This window comes from Lepidochelys kempii, chromosome 8 (genome assembly GCF_965140285.1).
Source record: "Lepidochelys kempii isolate rLepKem1 chromosome 8, rLepKem1.hap1, whole genome shotgun sequence".
Classification (NCBI taxonomy): domain Eukaryota; kingdom Metazoa; phylum Chordata; order Testudines; family Cheloniidae; genus Lepidochelys; species Lepidochelys kempii.
Genome location: NC_136387.1, coordinates 29,611,512 through 29,619,524, shown reverse-complemented (window position 1 = coordinate 29,619,524; position 8,013 = coordinate 29,611,512). Strand labels below are relative to the sequence as shown.

General features: G+C 40.9%; 1 protein-coding gene across 3 annotated transcripts in view; it reads left to right on the top strand.

Annotated features, from left to right (window-relative positions):
- Positions 1-1,616: 1,616 nt before the first annotated feature.
- LOC140915737 (rho GTPase-activating protein 7) overlaps positions 1,617-8,013 on the top strand; it is a 171,295-nt gene continuing 164,898 nt past the window's right edge. For 2 of the 3 annotated variants that reach the window (XM_073355942.1, XM_073355940.1), the window contains exon 1: positions 1,617-1,727. The gene's annotated coding sequence lies outside the window, so the exon portion shown is untranslated. Of the gene's footprint in view, positions 1,728-2,416; positions 2,490-8,013 lie in introns of all 3 variants that reach the window. The other variant, XM_073355939.1, reaches the window with a different exon arrangement.

Sequence of the window (8,013 nt, the reverse complement as noted above, 5' to 3'; positions counted from 1 at the left end):
CTAAGAAAACATGAGTTATTGCTTCTGTAGCTCTTGTTTATTTGTGCAGAGTGGCTCCATCCATATAATGGAGAGGGTGGGGTATGGGTTTTGTGGCCTAGGCTTGACTGATTTAGGACATTTCTTCTCTTTCTCTAGCTCTTGACTCTAGACATACATCAGAGATAGCAAAGAGGCCCCTACAGGATTTCAGCTTGGAGCATCTGACTTATCAGGTACTTGACTCTGCACTAGTGTGCCCAGGCCTGTACAATACACAGAAATTAGCAGTCCCTCTAGAAGAGCTTTCAAGCTTTGAGCAAAAGGCATTTGGCTTCTATATCTTGTATATGGACAAGACCTTAGTTCTGTTTAGTTCTTCCCACCCCTGCTTTGCACAATGGCCAGGCTCCTCTGCAGACTGGTGCATACCAGTTTCAAAGTGCTTCAGACTGAGAGGTTGGAAAATGGTGGTCAGTTACTATGGTTACTGGTGCAGTATATAAACCTAGATGAAAGATATAAGCACATGCCTTCTCTGGGTCAGAGGAAGAGGGAGACGGTCCTCCTCTAGGTTTAATGTGCATTGTTTACATTTTAAACTAATTTCTTATACACAATTAGTTGGTTATGGAAGGCTAAGGCTAAGATCGCAAGCTTTTCGGGACCTCGCTCTGTGTGGTGTGTTCATACAGCACTGAGCACAATGGGATTCTTGAGTGGGGCTTCTAGGCACCAAAGTACAAATAGCAGGAACCTGCAATGGGGAAAAAGATACATATTTACTATTTATCCACCCAAGGAACATAGTTTAATGAGCTAAGGAAGCAGTCTACTATGACCACCTTGAAACTTTTACTAATATTATGACCTAAAGGGAACAGGGAAGACAGCCTTGGCCCTGAGAATGTAAACACAAAATAGGGGCTGCCTGGTGTAAGTATAACTTCCTCTTTAACAGTGAAACAATTCCCTTGTTATTGTCTGTTTCTGGCTTTTCGGGGAATTAGTCATGGGAGAGTTCCTAGTCTTAGTCTAAAGCTGGTGAGAGAGCAGGAGTGCCTGCAGGTCTTCTGGGTTAGTGAAGTAGCCATAAAGATGAGGATTCAAAGTTGCTTGTATAAAGGAGCAAGAAACAAACTTGCATATTTGTCCTAGAGTTTGTCTGCATTAGGGGATGCTAATATTAGACATGGCATTCAGCATCCCACCTGCCTTTACCAATGTGTCCCTAAACATGTAATGTGCCATACTTCTTCCACCCAGAGGAATAACCCTCTCCAGGAAGATTAAAGAATGACCTGAATTCCACTTGTGGTCTGGACACAATGTCACAATCCATTCTTAGGGACCCAAAGGAAGTGCCAAGTGTTAAAGGTCATCAAGAAACATTCCATTGATCTTAAGTGCTGACTTTTCTTAATTTTGCATGTCAGTTTACAGTGCAGTACTAGCTTATAACCCTTTAAGGAAAATACTTTAGTAGTTACTGCTGGGTTTTTAGCATAAACCTCTCTAATGATATCCATTGTTGTAGATGAGCTCCCCACAAAAGAGGCCCATCAGAAATAGATTTTTTTGCATGCAAAAAGGAACTGGTGATAAAATCTCTTTTTAAATACACTTCCAAACAGATGCCAGAAGATTGGAACTACATTAAAGATTTCTGAATATGAAACAAATTAGGAAGAAATACTGCTAAAATTGGACTCTGAAAAGAGATGAATGAAAATATGCTAATTACTGAAGTAAGTGGAAGAAGATAAATTCATCATGATTTCATTTTAAAAGCCACAATTTCAGATCAAAAATGCATTTCCTTTTTTTAAAGACATTAAAGAATTCTGGGTAATATTAATGTTTAAAAAATAACTTGGTAGCCTTTAGAAGGTCTCTCCCAGAAGCAGAACTGCTTTTACTATACTCCTTGTTTATCTTGAACTGGTAAAATGGTTAAATTTTAAGTTGTATAATTCTCAATTAATTTAGATCCAATATTTATGATGTGGGATACTCTAGTACTTGTAAACACCACAAACTAGTATTCAGTGTATCATTTCCAGCTGTTTTGTGGCCTATAAGAACTAGACTTAGGCCAAACACTTCGCAGACAAGAAACCACCAACGCTCTTTGGCATCCATCCACATGAGAACAAAAGTCCATTGATTTGAGGTGTGCAAGTCATTGATCTTCCAAGCATAGTTTGTTCTGGAGTATGCAATTCAGATTAGAAAATGGTATAAATGCGTCTTTTAACTATGGCGAAGTTTTTGTGGCTGAATACAGTGGTTGGGCAGCATGTTCTAGTGGCTAGCACTGGGGTTTAAGAGTCATGAAGACCTGGCTTGCTCTGCTTCCTTTTCTGCTGATAACTTGTGTAGTGATACTGGGCAAGTCTTAACTTCTATACCTTTATTTCCTCATGAATAAAACAAGGAAAATACTTGCCCATCCATGCAAAATGCCTCAGGAACCTCAGAAGGAATGGAGGGATTTCCATGGTGGAAAGGTAAAGCTGAGAAGCATGGGTGATGGGATGCATATTGTCCTTCCCACTCAATGACCTGCAAAAAAATGAAGGCAAACTGAGGCCACTATAACTCTTCCAGGATCCTCTTCTGCATGGGAAAGACTATAAAAATGGTGGATGTCAGAGGCAACGCCCAATGCTGATTGTCTTGGAGTCCACCTGGGAGATCCTGGGCCCTAGAGTCAGCACATAGGCAAAGTATCTTTTAAATATTTAGGCATGCTTTTAAAAAGCAGAAGTTTAGGCTGCACTTCCCCCTCAAAGGGACTCAGGCCAGACCACTTCTCCCTTTGCTAAGTCTGCAGCTGCTGAAATACTGCGGAGCCTCCTTACTGGGCTATTCTTAGATGAGCAGTCTTGCATTGTGACATGGCATGTGGCATGCCATGAGCTTTGTTTTGCATCTTCTCAGTTTGTCTGAAGTGTTCATGTTCCCAATTTACTGGAGGAGATGGGGTTCATGTCATGTCCAGCCAGTGAATGAGAAATCAAAACACTGAAACAAGGCCCAGGTTGGTTACAACTGCAGCCATAAGCAGTTCAGAGATGGGACACATCTTGACTCTCTCCAACAAAATGCCTTGGGTATTATGAGGGATCTTTTGGCTGAGAGAGAAACTGTTATTTCTTATCTTCCAGTTGTAGTTTTGCATTTATACACAAATACTCTTGCATGTAAACTAATAAAGCTCTCTTTAAACTTGTGCTTATATCTCAAATTAAGCATAGTCATTAAAAAAATTGAAATAATTCTGCTGACAAATAGCACAAGCCAGCAGTATCAAAATACATGGATTCCAGAAAGAGCCAACTCAAACTGGAGATTTACACACATACACACAGTCCAAATCTAAAACAGACAGAAACCAGATGAGTGCTTGGGGTGCTCTGCAAATACTAAATAAAGTCTTAATCAATAAAATATTAAACTATACATAACAATAATTGTTACTACTTATGGCACCTTAGAGACTAACAAATTTATTTGAGCTCCAGATCATGAAAGCTTATGCTCAAATAAATTTGTTAGTCTCTAAGGTGCCACAAGTACTCCTTTTCTTTTTGCGAATACAGACTAACACAGCTGCTACTCCGAAACCAATAATTGTTACTGTGGCCTTTAATTCAGTGGGTATGTTCATACTGCTTATGCAGCAGACATTCTAATCACTGGTCACAATTTTGACTTTTTGCTGAGTCTGATCATAGGGAATATCAGAACAAAAAGCATAGGCAAATATTTTCAAAAGTGACCTCTGATTAAATATCTAGTTTTCCATGCCCAGCTTGAGACCCTCTTAAAGGGGCCCGATGTTGCAGGAAGGGCTATCAGCATCCCTTTAAAGTGCTTCAGTTTTCAAGTCTATCTTGAGACGCCTTAAAAGTACGTGTGTCATGCTTCTCAGTTCTGTTTTTGTAGAGTCTTTTCCTGTGAGGTACAGAGCATGCTTTGCTCCTATTATTTGAATGTCCTTCCTGGCTGCACTTCTTGCTTAAGCTTTGGCTCTGCATGTTTGATCATTCTGTTTGACATCTTCACTATCTCCATAAGATTCCAGCTGATTGTCTGTCAGGGACTTTAGTCTTGGTTTCAGGACCAAATGGAGCCAAATAGAACTCACTGTACAGCATACCAGGAAGAGTTCACAATCATTACTGCTTTTATGGTGCCACTTGTTAAGAATGGGCAAGTAAGGACCACCTTAAAAAGGATAAAGGTAATTTGAGCCTTTTATGATGTTCTAAAGCCTTTTTCCTTCTCTCCACACAAAAGGTATTACCTACCTATGAAAATGTTCTGAGTTTGTCGTATATTTCTCCTTCCCCATATACACTTGTAGGAACCCATCGATAGGGACTTTGGGGAGATGCAGCTATTTGGCGTTGGAGAAGGTGAGGCAATTAGCGGGGTGGCCTCTTGTGACCCAGCCTGCAGGGGATCACTGTGCATGATAATACAGCCTGAGGCTGCCTTCCAGCTGGTTCTTGCGGCCTCCAAGGGGACCTAAGAGGTCTGCTATGCAGAGTAACCCATGCCCCCTCCCTGCATGCTGCTACACAAAGATCACACAGGGACAAGCATGTGTAGCATAAGGATTAGAATCATAGAATATCAGGGTTGGAAGGGACCTCAGGAGGTCATCTAGTCCAACCCCCTGCTTAAAGCAGGACCAATCCCCAATTTTTGCCCCCGATCCCTAAATGGCCCCCTCAGGGATTGAACTCACAACCCTGGGTTTAGCAGGCCAATGCTCAAACCACTGAGCTATCCCTCCCCTTCAAATCCATTCCTCCCACTGTACAGCAGAACTACACTCATTCTGCAGCCAAGGGACTCTCTTTCTTGGAGGACAGGACTACTTGAAAGTGCTGGGCCAGGCATCCTGCGGCTCTTGTTGAAAGTTTGCCGGGAGTGTTCAACTGTAAGTTGTGCAAGAGAAGATCTAGAGGAGGTAGATACACGTTAGTGCCTATGAACCTTCATCGTCCTCTTGATTCCTGTTCCATATGTTTGGACTTGAAATGGCCTCTTCCCATGTGTGTAAGAAACAGAACTGGTCGAAATACACTTCTGAGAAATTTCAAAGAAGTTTCTATTTCAGGGTTTGCAATGGTTACATTTTGTCTAGTCTACACATTTTTAACCATTTTTTAATGAAGAAACCCTGTTTCTAGTAACAAATTGTGACTACCTTATCAACCAGCTCTACAGAGAGGGGACACTGAAAGTACTGGGCCAACTGAAATGGGCTTTTTTTTTTTTTATATTTTCCATCTCTTACTCACACTCCATGATACTCTTTCCTATCCCACAGCAGCAGAAGTTTCTAATTAAAAATGCTTCATGATAAGCCCCACTGAGCTGCTTTTGGTCTGGTGGGAATGAAGCCCAGTTCTGCACTAACAGGACACAACCTTGTTTTCTTGCCAATTCCTGAAGCTGTGCAGGCTTCAGAATACAAACACATCTCTCTTTTTTTTTTTTTAATTTTTTTTTCATATTAAATGGAAGGTGAGAGAATTTTTGAGTCAGTAAGCGCTGGATATTAAATTGGGTGAATGTACACCAAATATACACCACAGCTCCTTATTCAAGTGACATCCTGTATCATAACCAGCTTTACATTTAAATGTCTTTGGATCTCTTTTAAATAGGAGGATGTTGCATGCAGAACCATAAAATGATATGAGCAATTCTCATCATTCTTCTTTGTCTTCTTGATGTCAATGGGAGAGCTCATGGGTGTAAGGGCTTCAGAACGAGATGTGCAAACTACTGAAGTTGGTTCGGCATTTGTGATTGAAAGAATATATTATGGTTCGAGTGAGCTTGCAAGTTCTGAGGGGAGAGAATCACTCTTTTCTCATGCAGGCGCAGTACTTGAGCCCCAGTGCAACAAAAAACTGAAGCACATGCTTTGTGTATGTTCATCCTTATTCAGAAAAGCGCTGAGGCACATGTTTAGGCATTTCATAATCCTGCACTAAGTATTGCTTGGCAGCTAGTTGCCACCCTCTGACCACACCAGGAGGTGCTATCTAGCTTAGAGTAGGAGTCTGGGAATTGGGCATCTTTGGTTCCATCCCCTGGTTCTGCCACGGACATATTGTGTGACCTGGGGCAAGGCCTTTATTCTCTCTCTGTTTCAGTTAACCACTTAGTTAAATGAACAGAATAAATATCTACATCCCAGGAGTTGTAATTTATACACCTTTATGACTTGATCTGGAGCTAAGCACTGAATTTCAATTGCATTTCGAAGTATTAAAATTCATGGAAGAATCGAGGTCAGTTAAATTTATTAAACTATGATTAAGGCTAATATATCTAGAAGCCAGATCATTACTGGAATACAAAATTAAGCATTTTTCTACAACTTCTTATTTTAGTTTTAAAACATTTACCTTTTTAAAAGGTGGTAATACAAATGACTGAGTAATAGTAGTGGAAAACTGAAGCTCCAGTTGCTTGAGTTGCCAACTTAACATACAATCACAATCTTAATATAATATTCCTCCTTTTCTGGGTGTGTGAGCAGCAGTGAAATAGCTAATAGGGTTAACGTTTAAATTAGATCCGTTAGATTAAGCGTTAACCTTCTTTAATTAATAGAGGTTATTTGCACCTCTTGTTTCAAGCTGTCTGCAGAATCAGGTAGACATTGCTGCACTGGTTTACTTTTGTGATAGCCTTAAAAAGGTGACACAACCATGAAGATTAGAGATTTAGCAAAGCTAAGATTCTGAATCACAAGATAGCAGCCGCCAGGAAAATAGCACCCATTTGCTGGACCACTGCACACTATCCCGATTTAAGCTCTGGTCAGAATTACTATTTCCAGGCAGTAAGGAGGAGTGTATCAGGAGTGAAATGTTTAGCTTGTGGCTATAACTTTACTGTGGGGCTCTCCATGTAGATTTGGCAAATAGAAGGCTTGCAAGGTAGAGACTGAGGCAAGCTAAGGGTGTCATTTAGTGCTAAGAGTCAAAGCACATGCTGAGCTGACTGAGCACGCTACACACAGGAGGTATGAAAAATATACAAAATGACATGCTACGGAGGGTCACTGTGACTGCCAGCTAGTAAATCTTCCTAGCTTTGCGTTTTCCTTGGGTCAGCTTCTGGAGACATGGTGTTGAACAAAATCCAATCTCTGAGCAGCCCAAGCTTTGTGCTAGAGATGGAGGCAAGTGAGCTAATGAAAATCCAGACTGTTCTTCAGTGAGGGTTTCCCTCAGAAGAATTACATTTTGCCCATTACCAAAATGCTTGCTTGGGTACTTCACCTTGTTCTGACATATATTGTGCTAAGGGTTTTTAAAAGCATTTTCAATCAGGGCACGATCCTGCAAGGTGCTGAGCACCCTTGATTCCCATTTAAGTCACAGGAGTGTCTTGACACCTTGCAGGATCAAGCTCCACATTCCAATATCTAGTCCTGATCCTGTAGTTCTAAGCACCCTTTGACACCAGTGGGTGTTGTGGGTACTTAACATCTTAGGATCAGGTGCTTAAACCTGGCTGCACTGTTTAAAGAAAAAAAGCCATATGGCCCATCTCTATCACGGCATCAATGAAGGCTCCTCATGGGAACCTTCCTCCTAAGCTATTTTCTGTCACAAACACGTTGCACTTTACTTACAGATTGAATTATGTTCAGTGAATTCAGTTTGCCTACTTATTTTCAGATATTGCCAGCATACTTTGGACCACGTTGACCTTTAGGGCCATGTCATTTGACTCATCAGGCTCCACCTTGAGTTTCAATTTCTCAAGTATTGGCTATTTGCTAATCACAAAATAGCTCCAGACATGGTCATGTCCAGGCTCTTGTGTTCATTTGGTCAATGGCATATTTTGAGTGTGTTTGCTGCGTTTTAGTGGTGGGCGAAATGGTCCTTGCACTCTCTCATCCCTAAGAGACTGACATCTGTTTTGGCTCATCTGCCAAATAAGGGTATGGTCAAGTTTTCAGACAGAGGATACAATTCTTAGTAATAT